This window comes from Manis pentadactyla, chromosome 9, assembly GCF_030020395.1.
Source record: "Manis pentadactyla isolate mManPen7 chromosome 9, mManPen7.hap1, whole genome shotgun sequence".
In the NCBI taxonomy this organism is placed as follows: Eukaryota; Metazoa; Chordata; class Mammalia; order Pholidota; family Manidae; genus Manis; species Manis pentadactyla.
The window spans coordinates 124,572,595-124,586,184 of NC_080027.1; the positions used below are offsets into that span (position 1 = coordinate 124,572,595).

At 58.0% G+C, this 13,590-nt stretch overlaps 1 protein-coding gene across 1 annotated transcript in view; it reads left to right on the forward strand.

Moving 5' to 3' along the window:
* Positions 1–1,930: 1,930 nt before the first annotated feature.
* Positions 1,931–13,590, forward strand: part of SYT2 (synaptotagmin 2) — a 99,437-nt gene continuing 87,777 nt past the window's right edge. Inside the window, exon 1 of the mRNA XM_057508122.1 lies at positions 1,931–2,111. The gene's annotated coding sequence lies outside the window, so the exon portion shown is untranslated. The remainder of the gene's footprint in view (positions 2,112–13,590) is intronic.

Sequence of the window (13,590 nt, forward strand, 5' to 3'; positions counted from 1 at the left end):
CCCTGGGAGAGCTGAGGAGTGAGATGCTGCAGTTCCCAGCTCTGTCCTCTGTTCCACTGAGGAAACCCCGGAGAGTGAAACCACCAGAGAGCACTGTTCAGTAGAAGTAGGTGAAGCTGTGTAATCGGGGGTTATAGACGCCTTCCCCCTGAAAACTCTGAGAATCAGGTAGGCACCCTCCCCCACCTTCATGAGTTCAAAATGACATTGTGTGGAGGCACAATTGCCTCTAGATAAGCAGGCAGTGCAGGGATGGTCTAACTACGGAGGGCTCATCCTTTGAGAAAGACAAACAGTGGAAAAGCAAAGTGTCTAATAATCGGCTGGGTATGGAGGGGGCGTGGGTGCCTTTTCCATCCTTCCCTTTTCCCTCTTCCCTCGCCAAAGGTCTGGCGGGGAATAAGCACGAGGGATGCTGAGCTCCTGATTAGGTTTATAACCCAGACACTACTGGTCCTGATGAATTAAAAGAACATTAAGGCTGTAGCCAGGGACACCACATTTTTCATTTAACCAAATTGCTTGCAGCACTGACTCTCTAAATAGTCTGGGAAAGCAGGCTGGCTTCCTCTGCCACCAGGTTCCCAGGAAGGCTTGGGAGAAGTTGGGGCAGCAGATGGACACGGCTTTGACTGGCGTGGTGGGCAGAGGGTAGGGCTGGTTAGCTCTCCTGGGTTCCGTGCTTCCTGCAGATTCGCTGTCAGCATGGGCAGCAGCAAGGAGCCAACCGAGCCCACCCGACCACACGTCGGGCTGAGTGTCCTCTCTGCGCAGGCAGCACGATGACCCTCACTCTAGTCTCATCCCTCAGACTCAGACTGGACTCCCCGCCTCTCCCTCTGCGCCCTGCTGTGGCTGCTGTGCAGGTGGGTGGGAGTGATCTCCACGCCTCAGGCACAACTTCCACCTCCTTGTAGGGCTCCTCGGAGGTCCCATCACCTCTGCCCAGTTGCTTTGAGGCCAGCTGCCTGGGGATGATCCCCGTGTTCTTCCTGGTGTTATTTGTAAAGTGACCTTCACTGCCTCCTCTCTGAAATCCCACTTTCTCTTTGGATTTCCTCATTTTTCATTCATTCCGTATCTCGCTCTTTCTCTCTGTAAATATGAATTGACAGATGTCAGGCTGGCTCCTGATGGGATCCTCTCCCAGCATCCATGGGGGAGAGGCGGGGTGCTGCAATCCTGTTATAAAAGTTGACTCCAAAAGAATCGAAGTAGATACTCAAGTTGTGTGTAAGGAATTCCTGATCCCGGTCCCTTCCCCCTACGTCCCCTGCAGCTCCCAGATGAGGAGGGGCTGTCGAAACCCTCCTTTCCTCCCCAGGCCCTTCTTCAATGCCACCACTTACTGTCCATCGCTCCTTGGCCGAAGTTCGCTCGTTGCCAACTGCCTGTAATACCCATTATAGGGATGCCTTAAGCATTAAGAAACTAGCCTGTGGGAGACATCCTGTCATTTAACAAATGGCGGATCCCCCTTCTCTTCTCCACCTCCTCGCAGATCCTCCTCCGCCTCCCCGTCCTGGCTCGCCCGTCACGCACCCTGTCCTCCTCGGCCCCAGGCGCCCCTGGCTTCTCCCAAGCCGCCTCCTCTTCCTCACCGACCCTTGGTTAGGCTCAGAAGCGCTCCAGGTGACAATTACAGGCAGAGGTGGCCTCACTCGGCGGGGAAGGAGAGGTGCACGGAGGCCCCAAGTGGCTGTGGGGGCCCCGAGGCCGGTAACGCCGCCGGAGCTGCGGCGGGCGCGGGGCGGGGCGGCAGCCGTGACCTTGCGCCGGGGGCGGGGCGCGGAGAGCCCCGAGGGGCCGCGCAGAGGGGCGCCCGCGGTGGGCCCGCCCCGCCCCGCCGCCCGGGGCCTCCTGGTCCGGGGCCCGCCCCCGGCCGCGCGGTCTCCTCCCCGCACTGCAGCGCCCCGCCCGCCGCCTCGGCGCAGACCGCTCGGCTCCGCAAGTCCTGCGGCAGAGGCACCTCGGGGCGGAGTTGGGGCCGGGCCAGCGCGGGCGCTCGGGCCCCGGGGGACGGCCGCCCCGAGAAACCGTCGCCGGCGTCGCGTCCCTGCGCCTGCCGCCCCCGCTCGGGGACCCGGGGTCTGCCGCCTGGTCGCTCCCGGGTAAGTCCGTACCCCGCGCGCGGCGAGCACCGGCGCCCCCTCCAAAGTTTCTCCGCCCGGGGCGGCCCTTCTGCCGCTGAGCCGAGGGGCCGGGTCGGGGAAGTTACGGGCCGCCGGCGCCGGGCGCCCGCACCGTCCTTCGGGGGAGTTTGGACGCGTCGAGGTGCAGGGCTCGTTGTGCGGAACCGGACCGCGGACCGAGCAGCCGGCTGCTCTGCGGGCTTGGGGCGCGAGGAGGGGGCGGCTTTTCTGCCCAGGGATGAGCCGCGGAGCGGAGCGCGGCCGACGCCCCCCAGTCCTGCGGTGTCCGACGCCCCCAGGCGCGCGTCTCGCCCCCCCCGCTGCCCCCCTTAGCGGACCCCAACGGAGGTTCTTGTACCCCCGCCTCCAGCTTCGGGGACCCGAACCCCGCCGTCTCGGGAGGGGAGGGGAGAGCCTGCCCATTCCCGGTGGCGGAAACCGTGGGTGCGGGAGAGGTGGGAGACAGGCTGCAGGGGCCGCCTGGAAGGGGGGCCGAGAGGAACTGGGACAGGGACGCGAGAGGGGTGGAGGCGCCCCCCACCCCCGCTCTCTCCAAATCTCGTGACTCAGCACGACCTAGGCCGCCGCCCCCGCCTCAGCCCTGCTCCCCAGGGCCGGGCCCCCAGACCCAGAAGTGCAGGCAGCCCCACCCGACTCTCTGGACCCCTTCCTTTACCTTTCCCATCTGGGGTCCCCTCCCCTGCCTCTCCTCCCTTCCCCGCCTCTCAGGGCACCAGCTTTTTGTTTTCTAACTAAAAAGATAGATGCGTGATGCTTCTTCCATCCCATAAACCCAGCTCCCTCTCTTTTCCCCCTTTTCACTCCCGCATTCCACAGGTGCCTCCAGGACACCCCCAGCCCCTGGTGTGGGGGGGGCCTGAAGCCCCATCTCTGCAAGTGCGGCATCCTCGCCGCTAGGCTGTTAAGGTAGAGAAAGAAGTCTGCTCTCCGCCGCGTCCCCCCTGGCAGCAGAGCAGGGGAGTGCAGGGACAGGAGGCCGGGGTCCAGGAGGCCACTGCCCTGGGAGGGAGGCGGGCAGGGCAGGCCGGGCGTGGGGACGAGGACATCCTCAGGATCTGTGGGTGCCCAGAGAGGCAGGAAAGTGGGCGGGGTCTGACCTGGAGAGCGGGAAGGCGCCCCTCCCCTGTCCTCCCGCTCTCCCTGCCGGGCATCTCCCCCGTGTAGTAGGTGGGCTGTCCTCATGCAGCTCTTGGTAACCTGGGCACTTCATCGGAGATGCAAACATAAGAAGCAGGGCAGCCCTTAATTCCTCCAAGTCACCTTGCCGTGCTTAGGTCCAAGTCCAGCCGTTGGGCTGCTAGAAACATCTCTGTGACCATCAGGGGGGCCAAAAGGAGAGCCACAGCCCATGCCCCTGAGGCCCAGCCAAAGGTGAGTCAGTGTCAGGGGTCCACACCAGGCACGCTGCAGCCTGACCCAGGGAGTCCAGCCCAGCCTCTGCCTCCCCAGGCCCCTGGGGAATGGCCAGTGCCCCAGAACCTCATTCTTGGGCTGCCCTCCTCCATGCAGCCTGCCTCTGCCCTGCCTGGCTCTCAAACAGATCCCTGGCCTCATTCTCTAGGATGCCCATGGGGGCCCTGGCTTTTTCTGGGCACCTCTTGGGCTTGATCCTGGCCCCTTCCTCCCTGTCTTGCCCAAGGAGGAGCTGGGAGCTTTTGGAAAGCTGTGGCAGAGGAGGCAGAGATAAGTGTTTCTGCTTTTAGCCCCATGTAGACCAGGCCCTCCATCCCCAGGAGGAAGATCAGACCAGTCAGCTGTGTTCAGCAGTCCAGTTTTTTCCAGGCAAACTTTATATTTTTTTCGAGGGGAGTAGATCATGCAAAACCAATTCTCACTTTTTCAGCTTTGGGGCCTGATCCCCACAAAACAGGACCAAGGGAAAAGAAAGGTGCTGGTGTTTATAAACATCACCCTTTCCGTACAGAAAAGCTTACACCTGGCTTCATCTCATGATGGTATTGGTTTTATCCCTGGGCGAAGCATGCCCCTCCCTGGCTGAGGACCCAGTGGGGCAGGAAGACTTGCCTGGTTCCGGGCCTGGGCCTCCTGACCTCACACTGTGGCCACAGCGTCCTTCCACCCTCCCACAGTGCCAGGCAGGTGCACCAGGGCTGCCTCTGGCCCTGCAGAGGCCTGGGGTGGGTGGGTTTTGGAGGTGGCTGGAGAAAGCACTTCCTGCCCTCCCCAGGGCAATATCCCCCAGCCCCCGGCAAGCCTGACCTCGTGTGGCCTTTCTGCCCCTACCTGGACTTGTCCCTCAGATGGGTCTTCTCTCTTTCCCGCCAAGCCTGTGCAGTCCTCTCTGGAGAGTCACTGGGGGCAGCAGGTGGGCTGGGAGCCAGGACAGTGAGGACGGAGGAGGAGGAGGTTGGGGCTTGGTGGGCTGGAAGAATGGCCTGTCGTCGCTTCCCTGGACAGAAGTGTCCTCGCGGACTGTTGAAGACTGTGGCTGAGTAGAAATGCTACTTCACTTGGCTTTGGGATTTGGAATTTGGGATTTGGACTTTCCTGAGGCGGGGTTTCCTTTGTTTTTGAGCCAGACAACACGGAAGTTCCAGGGTGATGGAGATACTCCTTAAGACCTGGAACGGCAAGCCAGAGGGAATAATACCAGGTGTTTACTCAGTACAGGGTAGTGGTTGTAACAGGAAGCAACAGAGCATAGTGGCTGGGAGCCCCACAGGCCTGGGTTCAAATCTCAGAGACACTAATTACAAAAGTGTATGACTTAACTCATTCATGCAACAAGAACTTGTCAGTGAACACCTACTATGTGCCAGCCACTGTTCTACTTACTGTGGGTACAGCAGTGAACACAACAGACAAAACTCCCTACCCTGGTGGCTCTTGCATTCCAGGGAGCCTAGGCAAGCTTAGCCACTCTGTGCAACTATTAGCTTTTGAGAGCCTACTGTGTGCCAGGAGCTATGCTAGGCAGTGGAGATTCAGTTGGGAGCAAAACAGACCTGGTTCCTGCCTTCATGGCATTTGCGGTCTCATAATAACACAGAATTAAACAGGTAGTCACCTAAATAATTCATCACAACTGTGACAAATGTTAGGCAGACATACAGGATGCTTGGAGAGCATATAATGGGGTGATCCAAGCAGGTCCAGAGAATTTCATCTGTAAAATAGAGGTAATCATACTTACCCCACAGGGTACTAAGCACTGGATGAATGATAACTGTTTGTACGGCCCAATGGTCCCATATGTCTAAATTCCCTTGGTGGATAATCATTACACAGGTAACAAGATGATTATTTATCCTCCACTTGGTCAGAGAAGCCAGGACAGAGAAGCTGAGATTTGTCTTGGATTCTCATGGGGACAGAAAGCCTGTGATGGATAACATGGTTTCCCTGGAGAAATGTCAGGTCATCACTGCTGTCTCTAAGAGGAATAGTGACTCTGGCCAGATGGCCTGGGGTCCTGCTCATTCTGCTGCTACGCTCTGATTTGGGGCAGGTTAATCAGACTCTGTTTCTCAATCTTGCCATCTGTAGAATGGACGGTATAAAATTCTTGTCTTGGTGAGGATTGTTATTTAAATGAATTAATTCCTGCAAAGAGTTTAGAACAGCACCTTGCACATGGTGAGAGCCATGTGAGTGTTTTCTATCATTATCGTGTTGCCTGCCCCCCTGCTCCCCAGCAGACCCTTTCTTGGGTTCCCCAGGTGGGGGGAGTACTTTCCATCTCTGTTATTCTTAAAAACTCAGGGAAGGGAGCCGCTCCAACTTCCCTGATGGCCATTCCAGTATTCAATCCCTCTGACTTTGAGGAAGTTCTTTTATGTCTAACGGGCCATATCTTGCCAGAGCTGGATTTCCGGGAAGGATTTCTCCCAGCAGTCCTTCGTTTTTATCCTGGAACAGAGCGATGAGTGAACATGGCTCCAGGCTGAGAGGGACTTGACTGGCCCCTGGGAGTCTGGACCACACGGAGCCCTCACAGCCAGCCTCTCCCCTAGAGAGGTCTGAGCTTCAGCCAGGGGTCCAAAATCAACCCTCAGGAAGGACGCCTCAACACTTGCTATGCAAGAGATGTTGTAAAAGCTTCTCCCTGGATAATTTCCAGGCTAGGACAGAATTCCCCACTCGTCTAGTCAGGAGACCATCTGACTGCATGCCAGGGATGGGGAGGTTGGATTCCCGAGGCACTTTCCAGACTTGGCCACTTAGAAGAGCAGGATGTGGTTGCTGGGTCTGCTATAACGGCCGGAGCCTCGGAGGGTTTGGGGCTACCAGCAGCCTCCGGTTGGTGACCAGAGGCAAGGAAAGAAGAGAAGTTATCTGCTGTTATATAGTCAGGAGAGGTACTTCTCTGGCTACTTTGGGGCTCAGGGTTTCAGCTTCTGCTGTAGACAACACTCACCATCGGGTGTGAGAACAGCATGGCCAGAACGGGCCGTGCAAGGCGAGGAGAATGCAGAGCCAGGGCCACCAGTACCGCTGCCCACCGAGCCTGCTCCTTGGCAACCGCTTCCTCCGCCCTTAGCTTCCCTGTGCCATGACACAGCCTTTGCATCTCTCCTGACTGCAGTCCCAGGACCACCAGGAGGGCCCAGAGCGGCCATCACATCCCATTTCACAAGGGAGAGGCAAAGGCCCAGAGAAGTAATGTGCCTTGTTCGAAATCTCACACCGCCAAGGGAAAAGAGTAAGGTTTCACCCCCAGCCTGTAGGCACTTTGGGGGTGCATTCCAGGCCACTGGAGCTGATTAGTCAGGACTTTACCTGTGCATCTAGCCGTCCTTCCCCAGCTCCTTCTCACCTACTCTCCTTACAGTGTGGATGGAGCCAGCCAACAAGGCCAGGGACCTCAGGGAGAGGTCACTGACTGATGCTTTGAATACAAGCAGAGACTGCTGATGAAATCAGGAAGCAGACTTCTACAAAATTAGGCAGTGATCCCTTGGAGAAATTGAGTCAGCTCTGTCTCTCTGGTGGTGAGTTTCTTTGGGACTTGCCACAGGGCTTTGGCGTTCAGGAGCAGCTGCCCTGGAGAGGGTAGGGAGGAGTGTGGCGGGCGGATCAGAGCAAGTGGACCTGGAGAACCGGCCTCCGGCCTCCCAGCCTTGTATGAAGGGGATGCTGACGTCATCGGTGCCTGAAGCCTCTGCGGGTCCCCAGCTTGGTAATTAAAGGCTTCCCCTGAAGCCCAGCAGCAGGACGGAGGTCTGCACATACGTGTGCATGTGCTTTAGGGGCAGGATAGAGAGGGTCTCCTTGAAAAGCCCGGGGGAAATGGGATCTAGTTGGTGTCTGACTGCCTCGCTTCTCCGGAGTCCGGGCTTGAGAAGTCACGATCCCCATGGGAGGCACAGCCCAGCTCCCCACCTCGTATGCAGGGGCAGCTGGGGTGCAGGCCGGAGTCCCAGCACCATCTGGGCCGAACCGCCTGGCCTGGCTTCCCCCTCTCCTTCCTTGCCTTCCACCTCCCACTCGGGTGGACTGAGTGCCTGTCCTGTAAAAAGCACCAGGGATGGAAAGGGAGCTCAAAAGAACCCCTCTCCTGTCATCCGGGGGGCTCCTGAAAGGCATGGGGGTCTCCTCCTCCCCTGGGTTATGGCCAAGGCAGAGCCCCGCAGCCAGGAGCCCTTGTGACCCAGCTCCTGGGCCCCCCAGTCCCAGGACAGCTGCCTGCTGAGACCAGAGTTCCCGCCGTCTGTGGGGCTCTCTCCACTGCCTCGCTGGCCTCTGCAGGGATACTGGGAAGTCCGAGGGTCTCATGTCTGGGCGGTCTGGGGCTGCAGTAGGACAGTGGCTGTGCAGGGGGTCAGGGAGGCTCCCCCGAGGCATCTGGGGGGACCAGGGCATCCTCAGCCGTGGAGAACCCCGGCAGGGCTCCCCATAATTCGGTCGATGTGGTGGCTCTGGAATGTAGCGATTAGAGAATATTGCGATCAGAGGCGGAGCTCACCCATTGCTGCTCCATCTTCATATGGCGCGTGAGTGGTTGTGAGTGTGAGTGTGTGCGAGGGAGATGGCGAACCGAAAAGAGTGGAGGCCGGAGGGACTGGGGCTGGGCGGGCGGCAGCTTAACCCTCTCTGTGCCCAAGTCGACTGAGGGAACGACCTGGAGGGGAGGGGCTGGCTGGAGGCCCAGTGACCCATGGCAGAGGCAAGAGGTGACGGAGGCAAAGGCACGGATGCCCACCCTGGCTCTTCTGCACGCTTCCTTAGTTCAGGGGAGGACCCGAGGCGGGTCGCCTGGCAGAGGCTGGTGGGTAATGAGGCCAGAGGAGAGGCTGCAGGGCTCTTTGCCCGGCTTCCTGCTCAGCTGTGGAGAAATGGGGAGTCGCAACCCACTGCAGTGTTGAGTGCATCTGTGTGTGCATGTGTGCATGTGGGCACATGTGTGTGCATGTGTGTGTGTGCGTGTGAGAGAGGAGAGAATACTAGTACCTTCACCTCTCACCCCCTTTTTTTCCTTTTCTCTCCCCTCTTCTTACTCCCCTTCTGCACTCCCACTCCTCGATTCAGTTTCTTCTGAAGTCAAATGAAGCAGGCTGTGCAATTAGTATAGCAGACACAAATGTGAGTGGCCTGGGGCCCCGGGGACGGCACCTCTTTGTCCCCTCCCGGAGCAGGAATGACTTGTCTGAGGTCAGCCAGTGCTCTGGGCTCCGAGGACCCTCCCCAGAGAGCCCCTCCCCTCCTAGGCTGGGGGAGAGAAGTATCCTTTCCTCACCACTGATTCTGGTCTGGGCTAATTGTCCTGATGTGTTGAGCATGTCCGTCCTGCTTTGAAAAGTGAGTGGGGAAGCAGGTTCATGCTATTTACAGGAAGGAATCCCTTTCTGATGTGGAGCCTTACCTTTTATGCTACACGGCAGCTTCACGTTCCCTGACTCTTTCCCGGAGGGGAGAGCTTGACCAGCAGCAAAGGCGTCCCAGAGAGGGCACTTGGGCTAAGGGCGGCAGAGGTCTCGGAGGAGCCCCTTGTCTCTCACCTGTATTGTCCTTTCTCTCTGTCTAATGTGGGGCTGCTTGACTCCAAATTTTCATTGTCAACCATAGATCCCTTATTGTGCCAGCTCCCCTGGCCCAGAGTCACAGGCCCAGTGATAGGGGTCTGAGGTTAGAGGCCAGACCCTTGTTTCTACCTGGAGGGAGGGATGGAGACCTGCAAGCAGGAAGGGAAGAGGAATCGTCCATTCCCTGAGGAGTGTATGGTGGATGAACAAGACCCTAGTGGTCAAGTGCTCTGGGATCCTGAGGGGAAGCAGACCCAGGCCCTGAAATCCAGCCTCACTGCTGGGAACCAAGGACACTTGCTGGTAAATCCCAGGAAATGCAGGCGGCGTGTGTCTGGGATCTGTGTTAGCAGGAAACATGGAGTTAATTGAGAGGAGGGCAGTTGGATTCTCCCGAGGAGGAAAAGGCATCGCTTTAATAAGGCTGCCCTGGTTCCAGATCAATCCTGGCATTGTAGGAGGTGAAGGGGGGGGCACAGCCGAGAAACCGGATTAGCTCTTTGATGCTGGGAACTGCGCCGGCTGCTGCAGGAGGCAAGGAAGACGCGCGGGCTGGGCCTGCAATGGGCAGCCCGGCTCCGGAGGCAAGGCCCCCACCCCTGGCATGTCTCCTGCTGGGGGAGCAGCATCAGGGGCCTTCTCAGGGGTACGACACAGTAACAGAAGGCAGGTCCTCACCACGGCACAGGGAGGGTCTAGATGGTGAGCCCCAAAGGCCGGGGGAGGGGAGGTGATGGGGAAGGCGGACAGGAGATGCCCGGCATCTCCGATGTCCGTGCCCCACAGTTGCTGTTTCTACAGGGCCAGTCCCAGCAATGTGTGGCTGGGAGTCGAACACCCTAGGTTTAAACCGAGACTGCCGCTTCCAGCCTGTGTGACCCTGGGCAGCTCACACCATCTGAGCCTCAGAGTTCTGGTCTGAAAATGGAGGTAGTAACACACAAGGGGTGTGGCCCGTATGAGGATCACGTGAGGTGTCCTAGGACAGCAGTTCTCAAAGTGTGACACCTAGGAGTCCCCAGTAGTTTTTCAGGGGGAGTCATAAGGTCATAAGTATTTTCAGAACAATGCTAAGATTATTTTGCATTTTACCATGTTGGCAGTGACAGTCTGAAGCAATGGTGGGTTGAACTATTAGTACCTTAGCCTGGATGGGGACAGGGCATCAGACCACTCTGGTCACTGTGTCCTTCCCTGCCACATGCCTGCTGAGTAAATAAATACACAAATACATACGTGCCAGTTTCACTTAAAAATTTTGAGGAAGTAGCAAAATTGTAAATTTTGTTAAATCCTAAGTATTAAGTGCACATCTTTTTAATATTCTCTGTGATGAAATGAGAAGTACACATAAAAGACTTCTAGTTTTAAAGCATGTGATACTTTACCCCATTTGCCGATGAAAAAAGTGTCAAAAGACAAAGTGAATGTCCCCAATCACATACTAGTGGGTGGCAGGGTGCACATGCAGGTCAGGTTTGTCAGCCTCCAACGCCACACTCCGTGCCTCGCCTGGGACTGTGACAAGTGCCACCCTGGGGTGGTACTCGCAGGGCTCTATCTAGAACTGGTCATGTGGTGGCGTTTGGGCACCGGTCCTGTCCACACTGCTCTGGAGTGCAGAGAACACCCAGACCTGGCCCTTTCAGCGAGGAAATCTAAGAAATGGGGGGCCAGCAGTGCTTCCCTTTGTCCACCTTTTCTAGGGAACCTGAAACCCCTTATGGAGCAGGCTCTCCGAGGGCCACCTGCTGGGAGGTGAAGTCAGTCCCTAAAGCTCGTAATCATCCCTAGCAGTGCGGGAAGTCTCGGTGTCCAGCCACATTCCTCCTGCTGTCCCAAGCACCCATTTGCTCCTGGGATACACCCTTCCCTGCCTCCTGCCCTGGGAGTCTGGAGTTGAGACAGTCTGGTGGCCACAGAGGAAATGGAGGGCTGGAGGCCGAGTTATTTAGGGGCCATGTCTGGCTGGACAGCTGTCTGCTGTGGCTAAGAGTTCGCAGCCTGCCCACCGACTGCTCATCCCACAGGAAGACTAGGCAGGCTTCACATCTCTCCTGACCCTGAGGGCAGGTGCGCACTCCCTCCTGACGGGACCAAGTGCACAAGAGGGCGGGCGCTCGGGAGGACATCAGAGAGCCACCTGCCACCAGGTCAGGCGTCTTCACACACGTCGGCCCCACAGGGAGCGCATGTCTCCTGGCTCCTCGGTGGCCACATGGCTGGGTAATTGATGGCCCTGGCACATGGCTCCTGCCCTGGCTCTGCCATCCTGAACTGCCCATTGTGGACTAAGAATGGGGAGAGACCAAGATATAGTAAAGATGAGTGCCCCTTGCGTGAGAGGGCTCACCTGGGTAGCCTGTCCTTTCCTTGGAAGGAGGGTTGGCCTTGAGGCCCTGGGCACCGTGGGGGTCACCTGGGTGCAGCAGGAGCTGGGTCTCTGGCCCTCCGCTCTCCCTGCACCCACCCCTAATGTGTTTTCTCTCCTCTCCTTCTCTCCACACCCAGGAGATGTATTGAAGACAGACCATAGGCTTGGCAGCTAATGGGTAGGAGGCAACTAGTGAGTCTGAGAGTGCACAGAGGCAGGGTGGGCAGCATGCCCAGGGCAGGTCGGTGCCCCCGGGACTGGCAGTTCTGAGGCACCAGGCTTTGGCCCTTAATAAACCAGACAGATTCCCAAAACAGGCTCTCTTGGGGTCCATCCCATTGCCCTACTTTCAGAGAGTATTTCCTTCTTGTTTGGGGTTTGTGACACGTCAGGGCACTTGGCTCCGAGTAGAGAAGATTCACAGCTTCACATAGACACGCAGATGCCGCCCTCGCCCCCTGCACAGCTCCTGGGGGCTTGCCTGTGGGCAGTGCCTGGAAACCGAGAATGAAGTTGGACCTGAGGCCTGAACTCCACGTTGGAGGAGACTGTTCCTCTGGGCACATGTGGTCTCCTTCCCCCGTCCACGTGCCACGTGCCAGCTTGGCTCAGCCCTGCTCTGAGCAGGGTGCTCGGCTGGGGTCTGGCCGGGCCATGGGCTGCCTGCAGACCCTGGACCTGTGGTTCCTCCGAAAACCATCACTGCCTTCCCAGGCTCCATGGCAGGGGCCGTCCGCCGTTAGCCGCTCATGTAGGCTAAGCCTGCTCGGCTGCAGCTGGTAGCATGGCACGTTCAGGAGGTGGCGCTGATCAGGGCTGGGGTGCTCAGCAGGCGGCCGGGTGGGAAGGTGAATGCAACAGTGTGTCTGGGGCCTGGGCGCGGCGCAGCAATGCTGCCACAGCGGCGGAGGTGCTGGGGCAGAGGAGGAGGAGTGGGCAGAAAAGCTTGCAGGGAGGCACACAGCCTCGTTAAATCCTTTCACCAACATGAGGGCTCGCCTGAAGCAGGCTTCAGATACACCCCGAGCAGCCAGATTCCTTTCTGTGCCCAAGATCTTGAGAGAAGAAGGCATGACATTGCCCGTTCCCTCTCCTCAGTGCTGGAGGCAGGAGGAATAGCTGGGCCCCTGGCCTTGGCGCCCCTCCCGTGTGCCATCCTGGCCGGCCCCGCGTGCCCAGCGCCAGCCCTCCACAGCCCCCCGTTGTCCACCGTTGGTTCAGAGCACTCACAAGGCGGCACTCTGTGCTGGGTTCAATGGCGAGGAAGACAGAGGAGACACAGTCCCTGCCCCACGACCCTTACAGTCTAAGGGAAGCAAGACATTCAGCAAAAGAGCCGTGCAATTGATTATTTAATTACAACTATGATAATTGGTGTGAAATAAAAAGTACTCAATGCCCTGAGAGCTTATAATGGGGGCGCTAGTGGGGTGGAAGGTTGGGCACGCAGGCACCATGATTCCTGGGCTGTGTGGGGACCACAGGCGCTCCTGGGCCTTCTCGTGGGATGTCAGGCCACTCCCGGGCACCACCAGGGCTGGGTGTGTAGGGGCACCGATGCAGCCCACACCTGGCAGGGCGGGGCTGCGGGACAAGCAGAACCTGGGTTGTAAAAGGGAGTGGCTGCCTCTGCCTCTAATTCCCCTGCTGACCTTGAGCTGTCGCTTTCCCTCTTTGTATCTGCCCCTTTCTCTGGGAAATGGAAGGTTTGACTAGGAAGTCCCTGCAGTCCCTTCTCAGAGTCCCAGAAAAGCTTTAGAGATTTTCAAAGGCCGCACTACAGTTCTTCCCCTGGAGGCCAAGAAAGGGATCCTGGAGCGGAGCTGGGGAGGCTCCTTGGCGCTCCCTCCAAAGACCAGGGTGGAGACGGGAACAAGCCCAGCACAGGCCCTTCCGTGCCACAGATGGAGGTGTGGGCCCGGCAGGTGTGTCTCGTGTCTGCAGAGTGGCTGGACTCAGGGATGGTGACATTAGAAGAGAAGGCTGCTGTCATTGTCCTGAGGGCAGGACTAGGGCAAGAGTAGGAAACTGAAATAGGGTTTAGGTTAGATATTAGGCAGCACTTTCGTGATTATTGCAC